Genomic DNA, 18,830 nt, shown 5'->3' on the forward strand with positions numbered 1-18,830 from the left:
TTTGCGGTCGCTCACAAGTTTGTACTCGTGATTAATTAGTTTCCAAATGTTGTATAACGTTCTCCCCCTTAATTTGCAAGTTATTGATCAGATTATCGAAGATGATACAATAATAGATATCGACAGAAGCGTATCGTGGACTAATATAGTGGTCGGCGCATTCGCATCTCTGAATCCTTTTCCTTTCGTTCAAAAGCTTACAGTCTTCGAATTTAGTTACAACAGCCTCATTGTTATACTTAAGTGGGGCTTCTTTCTATGCCTTGAATTAACACGTTTGTTCATTTGTGTGCTTTTTTAAAGGTAAAACTGCTACTCTATTCAGTGTTGAACTTCCCGCTTACATATGAGTCAATTATGTAACATGGCCAAAAAATTGGTTTGCATAAATTTTTTCTCAAAGTGAATGGAATTTTCTATTGAATACACTTTAGACAAACTATTTTATATTTTGAGAGACAAACATTTATCGATTTTTTTTATAATTAATTAACATTTCTCCATCTTTGCAAATCTCGCGTTTTCAATTCCTATAGTTTTAAAGTATCAATTTAAAAAAAAAAAAATTACATGCACGGTATGAGGCGACTTTTTAGATTGATAGCTCCTAGACTATCATCATTCCCATTTAGCCCAAATGTTCTTTTAATTTGAACTTAAGGTGAAGTCGAACATGTTTCACTTTAGCACATTGAAGTGAAGTCCGCTTTAGCGGCAAACGTCAAATGCAAACATAGACTATGCGTGAATTCTAAGCTCTAACTCTTCTTAATAAGTTTTAAAAAATAAAAGATTCATGAAACAATAGCTAGACATCGTGCTAAATTAAATTCGAGCTCAAGTTTATCCGAAAGCGACAAAACTATTTGAAAACACATTAACGACAGTTAAGCCCACATTTACGAACATTTACAAACTGTATCCGATACTGTGCTTCGGATTAGTAAAATTGTAGCTTGTTGACCAGTTTTCGTTCATGTATAGACAATATTCAGGAACGGTGCTTTAAAAGGCAGTTTGAGGAAAGACACTTTGGAAGACATCTTTTAGTTGGTGACAGCGGGTATTGTATTCAGAGGTACTTCATGACAAAATTGCGAAACGTGAATACAAACACTGAAAATTTATTCATTCTAGAAATAAAAATATCAATCAATAATGTAAAACTTTCAATAATAAAATAATTGAATTTAAAAATTCAACTAGCAGGTACAAAGTACGCAAACAAAGATGAACCGATGTTACCGACAAAATAAAATACTCTTTAACACATACTTCTACGTTTCATTTTGTTTCTATTTTCTAACGACATATTTTGGAAAATGATAGAGTATTGTCAACCTCTTATCAACATCTTAAAGTAGTTTAAGAGACTTGAGAGACCGTTACAAATCGGTTAAGGGATCACTTTACTTTAAAAACTCAGTTAAAGGGTCCTTTAATCTAAAGGAACTTTTGGTTGAAGTGCTAGTAAGGTTGGTATTATGAAACCGGCAGTTACTGTTCCAATTTTTGGGATGTTGCACTAGAAAGTCAACCTCGTTTTTGACGTTTTCTTTTTACATTATGTTCTTCAGTTTCCTTCGTTGTTTGTGTATTTGTAAGACAAATTCAGAGAAATTTTCATTTGAATTTTTGAACTATTTATGCACTCCACCAATTTAAAATAAGCACTCCACCAATACAAATAGGAAACGAAATTCTAGATATAAATATGATTACAATTTTTTCACTTATCATGTGTTTAAATCTATGATGAAAAAGAGGAAAACTGCAAATTGAGTACCTCAGTGTCCTACATTTTTATACAATATAAAATAAGTTTTATGAATGGAATGCCTCAATTATCTCGGAAACACTTGTACAATTTTTATAACTTTTTGTGAACAATAGTCTTGTGATACGGTCGGTATTATGGGGGTATTTACATTGTTGTCAGATCTCCCCTTTTTTCGGAAAAATAATGAACTTTGTTGTTTTAAATAGATCACCTTGTATATTTTTTGCTTTTCGAAATCCATAAGAAATACTTATTATTTTTGATCCAATGTTCCCTAATTGATATTCTAATGATATTAGTATATGGTGATAGGTGTAAGAGTCAACATGAAATGTGTAATATCTTTAATAATTTATATCCTAACCGAAGTCACTTAACAAGATCTACTGTCAGTAAATTAGTAAAAAAGTTTAAAGAAACAATTTCAGTGAAATATTTATCCTAATAAGGGTGCAGAAAAACGGCATCAACTGAAAACAAACTTTTAGATATTTGTATCCTGTTGGAAGAAAGACGTGAAGAGTTTGCAGACCTAATGATGGAAAAATGTTACAATCAAGACGATCCAAATTTTCTAAGTAATGTTATGTTTTGCGATGAAGCCACTTTTTGTATTAATTGGAACATAATTGTGGATACCAGTCACGTAACAATTCTCGTTGGATGCCTGAATCTGTTGGGTGTGTGAATATATGGACTGGAGTAATAGGCGACAAAATAATTGGTCCCTTTTTTATTGAGAGTTACTTAAATAGTCCAGCGTATTTAGATTTATTGGAAAATAATATATATCTGAGTTGGCTCGGATATTTCCAAATCCAAGTAAGTATTTTCAATAAAATTTGATAAAACTTCATTATTAGATATTATCAGACAATAACAATATCTCAAACGACAATATTTGCCCACAACACACACTATGCGTGTGTGGTGAGGCAATACGTTTCTCAGATGATGGATTGGAAGGTGTGGTTTTATCGAATGGCCCTCGCGATTACCCGACATGAATCCTTTAGACTATTTCTTGTGGGGTCACTTGAAAAACATCGATTATAAGACAAATCCTGCCAATATTCAGAAATTGAACGATAAGATTAACACAGATATAAGAAGAATTGAGAAGTCAGGGATGTTGCAATATGTATTGCAAAGTTTTAAAAATCGCATGGCTTGTTATATTGAAGTGAATGGAAAACATTTTGAGCATCTGCTATAATCACTTTTACTGTATGTTCTGTAAAATTCGTAATGTTTCTACTTCACAGATATGGATGTACTTTGATTTGTTTTTAGTTGTTGTAGGTTTTCGGCGCCACGATTTGGATAAATATTTTACTGCACTAGTTTCGTTAAACTTTTTACTAACTTACTGACACTAGACCTTAATAGGAGATATATATTAGTACAAAATATTTAAATTAAACGAATTTATTCAATCGTAACCATCTAAATGTACAATATTTATTTTACTTTGGTGGAGATACTGTAAATGTAGCTATAACTTCGAAATTATACCATTTAGGTATAGACAATATCAGATAAAAAATGATCAGTATTTCTCAACGATTTCTAAAAACACAAAATATTTAGGATGATCTATTTGAAATAACAAAGTTTATTATTTTTCCGAAAATAAAGGGATCTGAAAAAAATGTAGATACCACCATAATATCGGCCGTATCACAAGACGTATCACAAAAATTTATGAAAATCGTACAAGCAGTTTCCGAGATAATTGACTCACTCTGTATACTAGAAAACATTAAGTGTGCGTGCAATACGTTTCGAACAATATTTTAAAGAGTCAAAAAAGCAAGAAATTCAAGAGAAATTTTCATGTCTTGACGTAAAGTCAAGTTATACGAGAAAAAACAAATTTAAGGTGTTTTTTAAGATGGCGCAGAATGCAGATAGGAAATGCTAGTACAGCTTTTATAGGCGTCTCCAACATAATATCTAAAAATATTCTTTTCATTTCATTTGCATTTCTAAGTCGTTTATTTTGATGTGATGATTGGACTAGTCACTTTTTAATAAAAATTGGAAACGGATAAAATAGACCTATCACTTTAGGTATTTCAGATATTTTGGGATATATATTTTACCTGATTTTGAGGTTGCGAGGTGACACTACATTTTTAGTCTGCTTATATTATTTGATATTCATGAATTCATGAAAGACTGAAATATTAATTCATGCGAAGCGATAGAAAAAAATTGCTGCAACAAAATTTTTACATGCGATTTGATTTTATTTCGTGACAATAAATTTGTATATTAAGTGAGTCTATTTGTCTTCAAGTAACTTGTGTAGAGTAGAAATAAAATTTTTCCTCCCCTGATAATAATTAGTAACTACAACATTATTGTTTCAATTATAAGAAGCGTTCCAAGTCGACACGGCAATTGAGCATTATCTGTGTTTCCACCTGTAACTGAACGTTAAGGAGTGTCTTTTAATTTAGGAGAGCAATTTTAGGGTGTAGTTCTCTTTAGCTCGAGAGCAGTATAGAAAATGAAGTAATTCAGTTGTTAGCAAGGTTCGAATAAAACTAGTTTGCTGAAATGACTCCAAGCGGCATAGAGAGAATACAAATAAAGAGTGAGGATAGTAATAGGTTATAGTAGATTTTTTAATTCGAGTTTAAGATTCCAAATCCTAAATGAGGCAATATTTGATTTAATATTTTCTATGGGACTATTAAGTCTTAAAGTATACATAAAAGGCATCTAGTGAGGTTTGACGGAACTATCTATAGCACCAGTAGAATCAATAGTACGATAGAAGGATGTATTCACTCTAAAATCCAATCAATACACATCTTTTATGTAGCTATTGATAGAGTTTGTTGATTTATCACAATCTTTCTCTTGATAACAAATAAATAAGCTTACAAGAGGGTTCTAAAAATACGGAATGCTCTAGAAATCATATTCATTAACTTTCTTTAAGTTTTCACTCCTCCTACTTTTACACATGTTTTTGTTGAAACAAAGTTTTAATTTTTAGATTTGCGATAAAAAATATTCGGATGGGGCCAGAACAACTACATTCGTGTACAGTAGTTTTAGAAAGCGAAGTAGTATGGACTAGGGCATTATGATGAAGTAACCGCACACCTTTTTGTTCATTTTGCCGTGCTTTTTCCGACGCAACTGCCCTAATTAGCTAGAACAATATGCCGCGTTCACGGTTGTATTTGATTCCTCAAATTCAATAAAAACTTTACACTAGCAGTCTCAAAATATTGTAACCATCACTATTTTGGTGGTAGAAAACATCATAGTTTCATCACCCGTTACAAATTAAATTTTCTTCGTCCTCGCGACAGAGTTCTAGAAATCGCTCACAACATTCTACTCGACAATGCCGGTCTGTGCTGCCATTTTTTTCGTTTTTGTTACTAAGAACAATTTCTTCTATTAAATCAATATTTTCCAAAATATTGTTGAAAATGATGTACACAAGTCACCGTAAACCCTGCTTTCTGGTTTTGGTCTGTATTGGTGTTGATCCTTATTTAGTCAAAAATTTTATGCCAGCGCGAAACTCAATATGAGACATTTTTCAAAACAACTTGACTGAGTTCTACTATAATGAAATGGAGCATGTTGAAATTCCGTCTTAAGCTTACTGAGACTCTACGACGAATCATTTTTGTCAATAGGAGATTTTATTTTGACAATTTATTCTCTTCCTAGTACATTATTTAATAAGAGAATCATATTCATCACAAATATAAAATGTAATCAACTTTGGTCAAAATGATAATTATGATTAATAGTGACATAACTACAGATATAAAAAATTACATATGAATTTTCTTTACCCATTATATTATATGTAGTATGTTAATTGTAATATTATAACCAAACACTTTGTATGTGCAGTTATTTTGTTGATTATTCCCATAATTCTTCTTTCTCGATCTATTTTGTTATTTATGTTATCGTTGATGTGAACGTCGACCACTGCGCTTGATTTCCACCTTATTTTTTCACTTTCTTCCAGTTTTCACAATCTTTCAGTTTTAGAAATACATTAATTTTATTAACAACAGTAACCAACTTATTCATGCTAAATTTGTGTTGTATTATGGTACATTTATCATTGTGTTAATTTAAAAATGAATAATTTCATTTGGCATAAGCTGATAGCAGTAAAACATATGCGCATTTTCGTGTAATCCATCTGACACCATAAACGATTCTTGTCAAAGTTGTAAACAACTGTACATTCAATCCATGGAATATTAATCGTTATGTGGTAGGCTTATATTAAATCCATTAAAAACGCACTCTCTACAAAACGCTGATGAATTTTTTCACAATTTGGTCGGAAGAAATGAATAATCTGGTACTCATTAAAAAATTTATTCATTTCACCCATTATAAAGCTTTTTTTGGTTGATGACCTTTGGAATAGAGTTTTGGGAAAGCTTGCACCTTCATATCATTTCTCAGATTGATGTTATGGTGAACATTCAGTTCACTTTACAGCATCGATTAGCAAGCCCATAGTGAGAATACCTTGCACTCCTTGTTTAATTCAACAAATACGTGAGTGACATATTTTCAGAAAAAGACGCGTTTTTGTGCAGAATGACAATGTTTAAGATTCTTTCATGTGGCATTATACTTTGTACTCTAATTTTGTAGATAGCAAATCTTCTATTGTACGTCCAAGTTCAATTTGTTGGGAAGTACTACTGAACAGTTCGTCTTTATCAAAAGCAATAGTCGTTATCTTGTGCACGAAAACAGAATTCACAATAAAAATTGAAAAAAGTAAAAAAATTTGCCATTATTACTGTTTATTGAAACATCAACATTGTAGCATATGATTTAATTTTTATGTGACTTTTAATATTTTGTCTGTATTATTCAATTCTCAAGAGTAGGACTTGTCATTACTTATCAAAATCTTAATGCTCTTAATGCTCCGTTCATTAAGTGGTAGTTGCAGTTAAACCCTGTTATATCATTTCAGTAACTCGTTTATACAAAATAAATACATTTGAAATTTTTTATCCCAAAATAATTTTAATGATCATTTTAGGGTACAAACGGGTTATAGTTCTTCCAATATCAATTGCAAATTATAAAAATCCATGCTGACACTTTTGTTTGATCTATCTACCCTAGGCGTGGATACCTCATTTTATAAATTTGTTATTTTTATGTATCCTGTTAAAAATATGTATATCGTTTGCGGGAAAGTATTCGTTTAAAGGCAATCGAACTATTATAAATTGGACGGCATATTTAGACAGATACACTTAATAGTAGTCCTACTTGAAACTGGGAAAAAAATTATTAATATACCTCGTTAACTTGTTACAACTGAATATTACTTTATAAAACGTAAATCGACGAGTAAAACGTATCTGGGTTGGCTAGGGTATATCGCTGATTTTATGTGAAGATTGAAATATCACTGTCAAATATTGCATTCTTTATTTGGTTTCAAGATTTTTTTCGGAAGATAATATGAGTAATTGATTTATTTTTTTTTAATATAATCCACAGTTAATTACCTTTATTTTTGTGATTATAAGATCATTCATTGAAAGTTTTGTCTATTTTTGGTTTAAAATAAAAATAATTTTTATTTTTTGCCATTAAATATGAAAATATCAGATTTTGAAGTCATAAATATTATTTTAAGTTACTTATTTTTCAAGAATCATCAGTTGTACATATTTTTTTTTGTAAATATCCATTTTTTTGTGTGGATCAAAGAAATAAGTATAATTTGACTATGTAAATAAATTTTATATACCATTATTAACGATAAAAATTTGAATTTGTGAAATACTGATAAATAAACATGATTATGTGATTTTTATTTTTCACAATTTTTGTTTCTCTTAGTAAATTAACAAAAAAAACATATGAACTTCGTTTGATGCTTGGCACAAAAGTTATGACGATTTTATCTCAAGAAGTGCATTTATAACCACATTTAAAGTCATAAAACCATATAAAATCTTCAAATGAGATTCCTATATTTTTTCACATAAATTTGCAGTAAAAACGGAGATTCAAAAAGAATAATTTTACGATTTTCTAGAGACAAAAAACGAGGGGACCGCGAAAATATAAAATTTTCAAATTTTGACATCAACTTTTTCAACTTGTATTGAACACTCTGTGTTTTTCTATTTTATTGAGTAGCATTCTCATTTTGAAAATATTGAAACACAGGACTTAAAGTGGTCGAGTTTCCATGCTAATTCCGATTCCCATGTTACCCGATCATTTAAATGAGTCAAATGATTGAACCAAAAAGGCGAAAAATTGATATAAAAAATATCAAATCTGTCAAATCCCTGCAAAACGGTATTTTGCATTTAACACTAATATACTTATAATTTTTTTCATACCTCTCCCTTCACCTGGGAAAACCTGATTTTTTTACAATATGAAACTTTTCTCTCCATTCGAAAGTAAACAAATTCGCGCTCCTAAGTTATGTCATAGGTTATCGATGGTCCATATTTACAACCTATGTATGGACCGCTTAATACTAGCAAGCATTTATCCATAGAAAAACACACGAAGTTGAGTGATTTACTGGAGTATTTTTTGGTAGGATGAGGGGAATTTGTTATAGGAGAGAGGTTTGTTAAATTGGCCCTGATATAGGAGTTGCTCTTCTGCAGAGCTGGCATTGTATCGAAAATGCGGAAAAATACGAAAAAAGAAAAAAAAATGGCTATGCTAGAGAAATAAAAAAGTCAATATTCAATATTCAATATTGAAAATCACTTTGAACCCTGTAATAGTTTGGTTGCCGGAAACAGTTTTCGATATATTGCAAATTTTTGGTGGATTTTTGAACACACACTAGAGCCGTTAATATTGAAAGTGGAAAAAAAACTTGAGAACAGAAGTTAATCGGATGTGTGTTTCAGTGTAATACTAAAATTTCGTAAGGCAACAACATTAAAAAAGTTTTCAGTGTTGAAAGAAGGGCCTGATTATTCCTAGTCAAGGGCAAGATATCGTCTCAAAAGTCCGTGACTTTATGAACAAGGAAACAAAAGAAGGAATAAGTAAATATTTATTAAATTCCATTTTATCTGATAACTAAATAAAATATGAATTAACCTAATGCAGTATTGAAATGTATAGTATGCAAATAAATTATTTAAGGGCTCGACAAAACATTAACTAACCAAATTCAAAATAACGGCTTCTATAACTCTTCAACTTATTCATTTATTTTAAATAGCTGTGACGATACGTATGTCCCTGCCACAGTGTTTGGTCCTGCCTCAAACAGAGACAACGAGCGAACGTCGCACATCGTCAGTGCTTGTCGTGGCCCCCATTTGATAAGGATGGGTATCGATAGACAAAACATCGATGTTTGTCATCGATGTTTTCTCATTTAATGATCATCGATGGTTGATAATCATCGGAAGAAATTCCCTAAAAGAAAAAACGAATAAAAAACAATTAAGCTCATATTTTCATGAAAATATCAAAGAAACGTTGTTAATTAACTGATTCTGCCTAATAGCTGATACGTAAATACAAGTTTTTGTTTCTCTAAAATTCATTGGTAAATAAAATCCTGAAATTAATTCGTCGAAAACGAAACCCAGTTATTTTAAATGTGTATTTAGCTGTATTACCTAATTAGAAATCATCTGTTATTTTTCACTCATTATTACACAAAAATAATTAGGAGAAAAACAAGGTTATGAGCTGCAAAACAAACTTCATTAAAAAGAAATAAATTTTACAATTTAAGTTGTAATAATAATTAAAAAAATAGAATATAGAACAATTGATCAATTAATATTAAGAAGATAAAAATCTAGAAAGAAAAATATTGGATATTAAATTTCCCAAAATATGTGATCTAGTTAGGTAGTAGTAGGAAGTGGCGATTACAGTAACATATTTGAATACTATTTGAAAATTAGTAGGGCAAGTGTCCTTCATCATTTTCCAGGAAACCAGAGGGTTCTGCTGAATTTTCTCGTTGGTGAAATTTAAAACGTAAACCCGTGTTCCTTTATTCATAGGAGGGACTTCAAATAATTAAATAATTAGTCTTGGCTTATTTGAAATTCATTAATTGTAGTAGCTTTCAACAACTAGGAATTATTGAAATTAACAAAACATCGATGTTCATTTAGAACCATCGATAACTTCAAAACATCGAAAGAAAATCATCGATTGAAAAAACATCGATTTTTCGTGAAATCATCGATGTTTTGATAACATCGAACTATCGATACCCATCCCTACCATTTGAGCTCAGACAAAAAGCTTATGTGCTTCTTTGGTCGATAGTATAAACAGGAAAATTTTTCAGATAGTCTTCTATCGTTCTTTTTTTTTCAGGCTGTACTGTAATTTTATCAGCTGATGAATTATTAATCCTCTGATTCGATTCTTTTGAAGTGTGTAATGCCTAATGAGTGGAGTAACCGATGAAGTGCATTTTGACGGAAAAGTAAATCTTTTTATATTGATAACACATTTGATTAGTTATTTTTTGCCTTATTTATGATATTTAGTGCCAGATAAATTAATTTTTATACTCATATAATGAATATAAAAAGTATTCAAATCTTAATCAAACGTTATTTTTTACTTTGTAATATAATTGAAAATAACCTTTGAAAAGTTACATAAATATAATTCTGAAAGTGCTTAGTGCAACGGGATAATTTGTAAGTGGTTCTCGGCTTTTAAATGTCGCCATATGAACACGGATTATGCTGATTGTCCGGACCTTTCATTTAGGATTACTAATCCAGAAATTTTTTCTCCAGAGAATAAAATCCGTGCTCTTGTACTTAGTAATCGTCGAATAAACGTTCGATAAAATGGGTAATGACGTGAGTATCTCAACTTAAGGGGACCGAAAATTATGGAAACTGAGTATCCAGCATTGTTTTAGTTTTACAAAAATAACACAATAATTCTTTTAAATTAACAAGTTCATTTACAAAGAGAGACGGAAGTTTTGAGAACGGTGTAAATTCAATCATAACATACACTGAATTACAAAACACTTCCAAACCAAAATTAAGAAAAATCCTTCAGTCCTATCCGAGATAATCGAGGGGATCCTTATTCAAAACTCGAACCTAACCTAACCTAACCATTACAGTGACTGATGTATATCAAAGGTTTTCAAACAGATTTTCTAATATGCTTGTGAATAATTTAGTGTAGATCAAAATCGCATGAATTATGGTTGTGCTTCTTATTTTAGAGTTAACGGTATCACCATAGAGTTATTATTAAAGATACAGAGAGCGAGGTATTTTCATATTCATTTGCAGAACCTTTCGGAAACTCTGATCGCGTTAATCCAATCACAATCTGAATGTTCGAATATTAACTCGGATGCCGTTCATTATTGTTCTGAAACTTATCGAGTTAATCGGGTCGAAGTCATATGGAACGATCATTTCTACCTTGGTACACTGGTGGGTAACTGACATCAAATGCTGGGTTGTTCCATTTGTCTACGGTTTCTATTACTCTTAAATGGAATTAGCAGCGTAATTGATTATTGGGCTTTGCAGTTGTTATACTTCAACATCAAAATAGTTTATTGGTATCAAACTTAGAGGCAAAATATGTGTGAATAGATAAATTAAAAAATCCAAAAATTCTTGTAGATCATGTTTTAAATTAGAAATTTTCATTGAATGCTAAGTTATAGTTTCAGAAAGTCACGAAAGTGTTCACTACGTCTTGTTGCAATGCTTTAAATAACATAGTTAGTCATTTCTACTTAAACTAATATCATTATGAATACTACATTTAAATTAATGAAGTATCCAATGGAAATTGTCTGGTTCATGTTAATATGAAATGCATTCTAAACTCTTCTCTCTGAGAAGCACCGTTTTAAAGCGTCTTATTTAAAGTCATTATTTTATTTGTTCTGTATATTGAAAATTTATTTTATTTGTTCTGTATATTGAAAATTTATTTTATTTGTTCTGTATATTGAAAATTTATTTTATTTGTTTTATCTTTATTTAATCATTTTTTTTATTTATTTACAAATTGTAACAGTTTTTTGACAATAAAGCATTTCTCTCTCTGTCCTGTATTAAGTTCCATTCTATAACTATCAAACATAGCTTCTGCTTTTCTCGTTAAGTTTTCATATTAGGACTTGATTAATAACTTTTCGGAAACTACAGCCCGGGTTAAGGTAGATCATCTATCAGCTGATTGCGGATCCTACCCAGAACGAGATTTAGATAACAGTTTCCGTACGTCGCGTTAAATTTTCGATGAAAATTTAGCATTTAAAACATGATCTGATTTTTATTACTATCGTGTGCGTTAATTCACCCATAATATTTATTTCGTTGTACAATAGATTCCAGATGTTCAAGAGTTGCTGAGCAGTTATCAATTATTTACAGTTTTCAGGTCCATAGCTAGCATCAAGTTTGGAAAAATTTTACTATGAATAGCATCGACAATTACCGAAAAAAATGTTGTGAATTATAATGAAAGAATTATTATTTAAGAAGATAGCATATGCCAAAACATGTTAAATCATAAATATCTTAGTTTTGTGAATGGACGTAGATTGTAAATTATAGTCATTAGGACAAATTTTCGTATGAGGCACAGAAAAATCTGAACCTGTAATGAATGATTCTTTTTGTTATACTTATCTGAAAATAGCTCAAAAAACTATAAGAATTAAATTTAGAACCTTTTATTTTCAGAGTAATCATAATACATCATAATAGTATCAAACATGATTAATATTTCCATAACAACGATACATTTATGTAGGGATTTCTGGTTGTCAAGAGTTCTTTTCTTCTTAAAACGCCGGTTAGAAAGAAAACACTTTTATTACAGAATTTAAACAAAGGAAACACTTTACTTATGTACAATGTAAATAAGAGAACTAAGATTGATAGTAAAAATATTCGTGTCTGTGGTTTATACGTTAAATGAGCGGGAGACCGTCTTGATCACGCAGGAAGCCGTCTTGTTGCGTCATCTTAACCGTCTAAGTCTTCCTCCCGACTGACTCGTCTGTTATTGTCGGCTGCTGAAGAGAACTCGTGTTTCGTGCGTGTGGCTGTAGGATGCATTAGAGCAATAATCTCGATCCTACATTTATTATCGGTATTGTTTTATTTTCTGTCAGTTTAATTCATGCTAGCTTCAAAAATTGTACACGGAAGAAAATCCAAATATTCCTAAAAACATATTAGCGGCACAAGCCAGTTCTGATTTGTTACTAGCAAAATCCAGGTCGGGATATGAATTCAAGTATCAACTATTTATGGAATGGCGAGATCTCATAAAAGTTAAAACTGTAAGTGATGATCTCAGTTTACTTTTCCGGAAAAGCCGTTAAAGAGTCGATTCTTAATGCTAAAGAGTTGTTTTGCTATAAAAAAAATTGCTGGCACCACAAAATATCAAAAAACTTCTGCTTTTTTGAAGCGACAGGCAGCTATATACCAAAAAAGTCTAGGGTACTACCGGCAGAACAAGTAACCACACTTTATGCGAAGCTTCATGTCGTAGAGATAATTTAATACGTTTGAGTTTAGACGTTGTAAAAGATAATGGGGGCTTCATTGATGTGTTTTTGCGAGATGGAATAAAGTATATATGTCATTACTCATAAGGGATGTACATTCTAGCCCTTTGCAACGTAAATATGAGAGCAGCAGAAGGATCATGTGTAGCATACCGAATTCCATATTAACGCTACAATTATGGCTAAAATCATTTTTTTCTCTATCAATTTTCCCATGGCAACGACTTAATATCGAATACATCCTAGGTACTTATTTTCATGTTGCCCAAATTATGCCGAAGGCAGCCGCCAAACGAAGTGCCAAGCAAAAGTTTGGTAATCAACTTTAGATCAACATAACTGTTTTTCATACACCAATTTTGATCATATATAGCCTAAATGTTACTCCAGGCTAAGCTGAAGTTTGAATTTTATGAAAATCCGTCCAATGATTACAGAGATTAGCGTGTACAAAGAGGCAGACAGACTGTCGTTTTTTTTCAAAACTTGTATTTTTGTATTCAGCTACATTTCCTTTATAACCTACAATAATTTTTTCCAAAAAGAAACCAATGGATAGACAGGCTAATTCTTCAGTTTAATTAAAGTATAGATAAACAATTTGTAAAAATATTTATGCAGAAGAAATTATACAGTACAATTATACATTATAATGATGATAAATTTGAGTTACTTTGTTTGTTTCCAAAACATGAATTTCTCTTTACTTAAGTATGTAAATTATATCAAAATCGTGACAATATGATTTATAGAGTAGAAAATATCTTGAATTTACAAATTAATTGCGACTGCGATGGGATATCTGAGAATTCAAGATAATTTGAAATTTTTCATTCCGATTGAAATGAGAGAATGATTAATGTAATAAATACTTGCGGCGCTTTTACGAATTTGAATTTTCATTTCTGAATAGCTTATGTTTAGAACTTCAGACTGATCAAAAATTCCATCATCGATTTTCTTTTGTGAAACACTTTCGCATCACTTTAAGCTTGTTCAAAATAATTATGACACATAAGTTGGGAGCCAAGAAATTCTCGCTTCAATCAATTCACAATTTCATTGAAAAGAAAGCCTCTTTTATTATTTCTTCTGATTTCAGGAAAAAAATAGTGGGAGTGGCGAGGCAATATAATATGCAACTATACAGTGTGTTTTATAAAATAAAGTAACCTGATAATTATTCGATTTCTGTTAGGTTTGTATTATAAATACCACTGTCGAGGCCACATAACACGGACCACGTTCATCGTTGTTCGGACACTGATTGAGGAGTCGTGTACTGAGATCCTTCGTACCCTGGTAGAACAGAGGGTAAATTCGATCATCTGATAGATTGTTCCATTTTTTATATCTACCTTATATTTTTGACTACTATTAATTCACATGAGGAGCGTGTGGTTTGCAGTTTTGTAAACTTTGCTGTTTATTGGTATTACTGTTTGTGGGGACCAGGACTTTTGTCTAATTGTTTAGCTTTGTAATTTGTATATCGCAATTTGTGCAGTTCATTATTGAACTTTTTAGAAACTATAATCGAATTAACCCGATCATGCATCAGCATAAAAATAACTTATTAGTATTAAACTTTGTGCAAAATTCGTGTAAGTGGGTTAATAGTTCATAACTGCTCAATATCAATTTTAATCTTAAATCTAAAATATAACTGAATAAATATCATAGAAGAATTTAGGCACATAAAGTATTCAAAATTAAGTTGACCTGTCGGACCTTTCGTGCAAAATATGTATGCGTGGATAAATCAATGCTAACTACTCCAGGAATAATTATTAACCATCTAAATATCTATTATACAACTAAAAAATATCATTATAGAATTGAAATAAAAAAAAGTAATAAAAAAACAAAAGTTGTAGATCATGTTTTCAAATTTTCACTGAAAATTGAACGCGACGTTCGGAAAGTGTGATTTAAATCTCGTTCTGAGTTGGACTCGCAATCAGCTAAGTAGGGGTCATAGTCTCCGAGATGCCCCATAGATTATTTTACAGTTATTTCAACAAGAAAAAATGAGAAAAAAATAATTTAAATCGCTGTGTTATGGTACACAACACGTCTCCGAAAGTTTTTTTGGAAATATTAATGCAAAAATGGGAGACGTACGACATAGATCCATCTCAATTGTAACCAAGGTTTTTTATCTATATGAAAATTTTATTTTTATTTTATATTTTATTTTTATTTGACAATATATTTTCATGATTCGAAAAGCTACATCTACCTAGATATCTGGCGCATATTCAAAGTGACTCAAATATGGAAATTCTATACCTATATCAATTTCACAGATTGCATTGAGCTGTCTCGAGGATTTTGAAACTGATAAAACTGTTTTTTATTTACTAAATTTCCAATTTACAAATTACCTAAAATTTTGGAAATATTCTTCTAAAGTCTCTAATAATTTGAAAAAAATTCTATTAAAAACCTTTTTTTATTACAAACCTATAATGTATTTTGATAAAGATTAGTTGATTTGATAATGAAGCCTTTGTAACTACATTTTGTGCCTTTGCAATAGCAGTACTGTCGTCAGCTTTGAACAGCAATTTCTCGAACGTTTCAAAATGCTCAGTTCTACTAAGTTAAGCTGAAAAGGGATGCAAACTAGTCTAGAATCACATTAGGACAACCACTTTTTGTGAAACATTGAGAAATTCAGGTGACAATTTTATTTCGGTATAGATACCTTCAAATATGCAAATATATGCACGTTTCTTAGAAATATTCCAAAAATTGATAAAATGCCCAGATATGCAAAATATTCATGCATTATACATTCAGCATAGAATTTGCTCCTCATTTATTTTCATAATTATTCTATTAATATAGATAAATGAAAAATAGGGCCTCTATGTATATTTAGAGATGCTACTAGAGAAACCATAGAGAAATAAGAACTGTCATTTTTTCGAGGGCATTCCAAAAGATTACCTGAAGCTTTCAAGTTGTGGAAGCTTTGGTTACAAAAATGCATGGATGTCAGTAGTGGGTATTTTAAAGTTTTATTGTGTCTCAAATTATATTACGTCACATATTTCCTACCCACATTTTATGTATTCAAATAGAAATAGAAATAATTGAAAATTGTGGATATCCTATACGATATAAGTGTATATGCGACAGAATTTTTCTAACTGAATTGTAGTGACATTTCGAACAGTGTAGCTAAATCTAATCTTATAAAGTATATATGTGTTAGATGATTATTGAAGGCGTGTGTCAGAATGACGGATCGATCTTGAACGGCGACAATACATTCTTATCTAATAATTGAATTCCCTGTTTGTCCGCCATTTTCTCAACAGGATACTATGTGGATATTCTATCCACAAAACCACGATTCATATTTTTTATACCGTGATCTTTCCAAACGAATATATATTTCTTTCTGTTATCTTTAGTGGCAGCATTTTGAATTATTATTCTGTTGAATTTCGTGAACGAACGACGATTCTGATATATGAAAGACAAAAAATGGAATTTTAGCAGTGTTTCACTATGATGTTAATATTTTACAAGCAATGAATCGATTACTAATAACTTCCTCAATTTTAATAGCCTTTGGGTATTGAGCTATAAAACTACTACTTATGACGGTTATAAGAGTTCATAATAATATGAGTGGAAATAATATCTGAGAATGATTTAAGGAAAAGCCATTTACTGTAATTTTATTTCAAATCTACTCATTCAATCCAATATTTTTCCAGCCATCAGAAAAAATCTCTCACTCTGAATTATCAATGTCTAAAAATAAGCTATAAGAAGAAAAAATATTGGAGATTGGTTGGATAGTTAACTAAATTGTGCAATATAAAGGGTAACACAATAGCCTTAGGCCTCTGAATGAGCCACGATCGATCAAGATTCAGTTTACCAAACTTTTCTCTTCTTCTAAATAATCTCTACTATGACTTGGCAGCCAAAACTGTTATTGCTGTCTTGAGTGCACTTTTCTCTTATTGTTTTCACTCTATTTCTGTTTTTAAAGAGGTATTGTTGCTTCAACGAACACCTGTAGACACCGGGATTAGTAGAAAGTGCAGCGTGCAGATTTTGCTACGTAGAGGATAAAACCTTTATCTACATTTTTTCGAAGTGTGCAAGACAACGGAACTCTAGAGCATTATACCTGGGAGCGTATCGAATAGAAGATAAATATCTTTGCATCTGAAGCAATTTCATATCTTAATCATAACATTCTGAAAGGAAAAGGATTAATAAATCAACTATAAACACTGAGTATCCCAGTGAAACAGCAAGCATAAAGGACACAATTTATTCGGGTCACAGTGTACATGAAGTTATTCAAATATTAGTTTGAATTTTAAATTGGAGCAATTTTGTTACCACCATGAAGTATACTCGCGCGGTTCAAATATATACTTCTTTAGCTATTTCACCAATTTTGGTAAGCATTTCTGAATGAGTCACTGTACGTCTTCATGTTCTCATGTGGTCCAATCAACTAGTCCAACTTGTCAGTATACATAAGAAAACCTACTTTTCCTCAATTACTAATTCAAAATTCACAACTCCTGTATTTGAGTTTAAAGAACATCCAGACCAGTTATCTTCCTCAGCTGATCCTTTTTAAATTTAATTGAAATATTATATTTTAATTTACCACAGCATCACCATAGGTCTATTCTCACATTTCAGTTGAAATTTTTGCAACCAATACTCATTCACCTCATTTTTTTATGATACTGATCACAATTATGATTATCTAAATTGCATATAATGATGCCTCCTCACAAGAGTTACTGTGCGTTTATGTTTTATACTTTTTTCTATTTAAAATTTTTATCAACTTTTGATGCCATTTCACTAGTTCAGCTAGTACTTGAGTTTTGGCATAATTTTTCACTTTTTAGTGCGCATTTACTTTTTAGATCACCTTCTGTATTAGCAATAAAATCATTCAAATTTGAGAATATACATTAAGATTTATAACCTTGATGTTAGAAGCTTGGATAAGTTTGCTGAGAAGAAAGAGAATGGAGAATTTCGTTTCTTTTCTTAGAATTTATCCTTAGAGGTTGAAAATTAGTGACACACACACTCACACGTGCGCTGAGAAAACCCGTCCCTCTAAGCATCCAATGCCGGATAAATTCGCGGATGGATGCGAAGAACATTCCACCACCCCCTGTCATTTCGACAGGTCCTCATTTTCTTTCGCGTCGTAGTTTCGCGCGTAGACTCCTTCCTCTTGCCTGAGTTCTATGAGGGATTCTGGGAAATCTTATCTTTTTGTTAAGAGCTGTTGGTTATATACTCTTGTCTTTTTGGTCTGGACGTCTTAATGTGTGTGTGTTTTCGCTGCGTCGGGTAAATCCTTTCCAACCTTATTCGGCAAGAAAAGATCTAATCCAACTGGACCTTCACCTTCTGTACAGCTGTCGCAGATTTTTTTGCTTTTTCTATTTTTTGTCTTTTTATGTTTCATTTTTAAACTAA

At 31.1% G+C, this 18,830-nt stretch overlaps 1 protein-coding gene across 4 annotated transcripts in view; it reads left to right on the forward strand.

Moving 5' to 3' along the window:
- The window catches only part of LOC130903859 (probable G-protein coupled receptor B0563.6), a 233,756-nt gene that overhangs the window by 104,727 nt on the left and 110,199 nt on the right, over window positions 1–18,830 (forward strand). The gene's annotated exons all lie outside the window — the stretch shown is intronic.

Source organism: Diorhabda carinulata, chromosome 2 (genome assembly GCF_026250575.1).
Source record: "Diorhabda carinulata isolate Delta chromosome 2, icDioCari1.1, whole genome shotgun sequence".
NCBI classification, from domain to species: Eukaryota; Metazoa; Arthropoda; class Insecta; order Coleoptera; family Chrysomelidae; genus Diorhabda; species Diorhabda carinulata.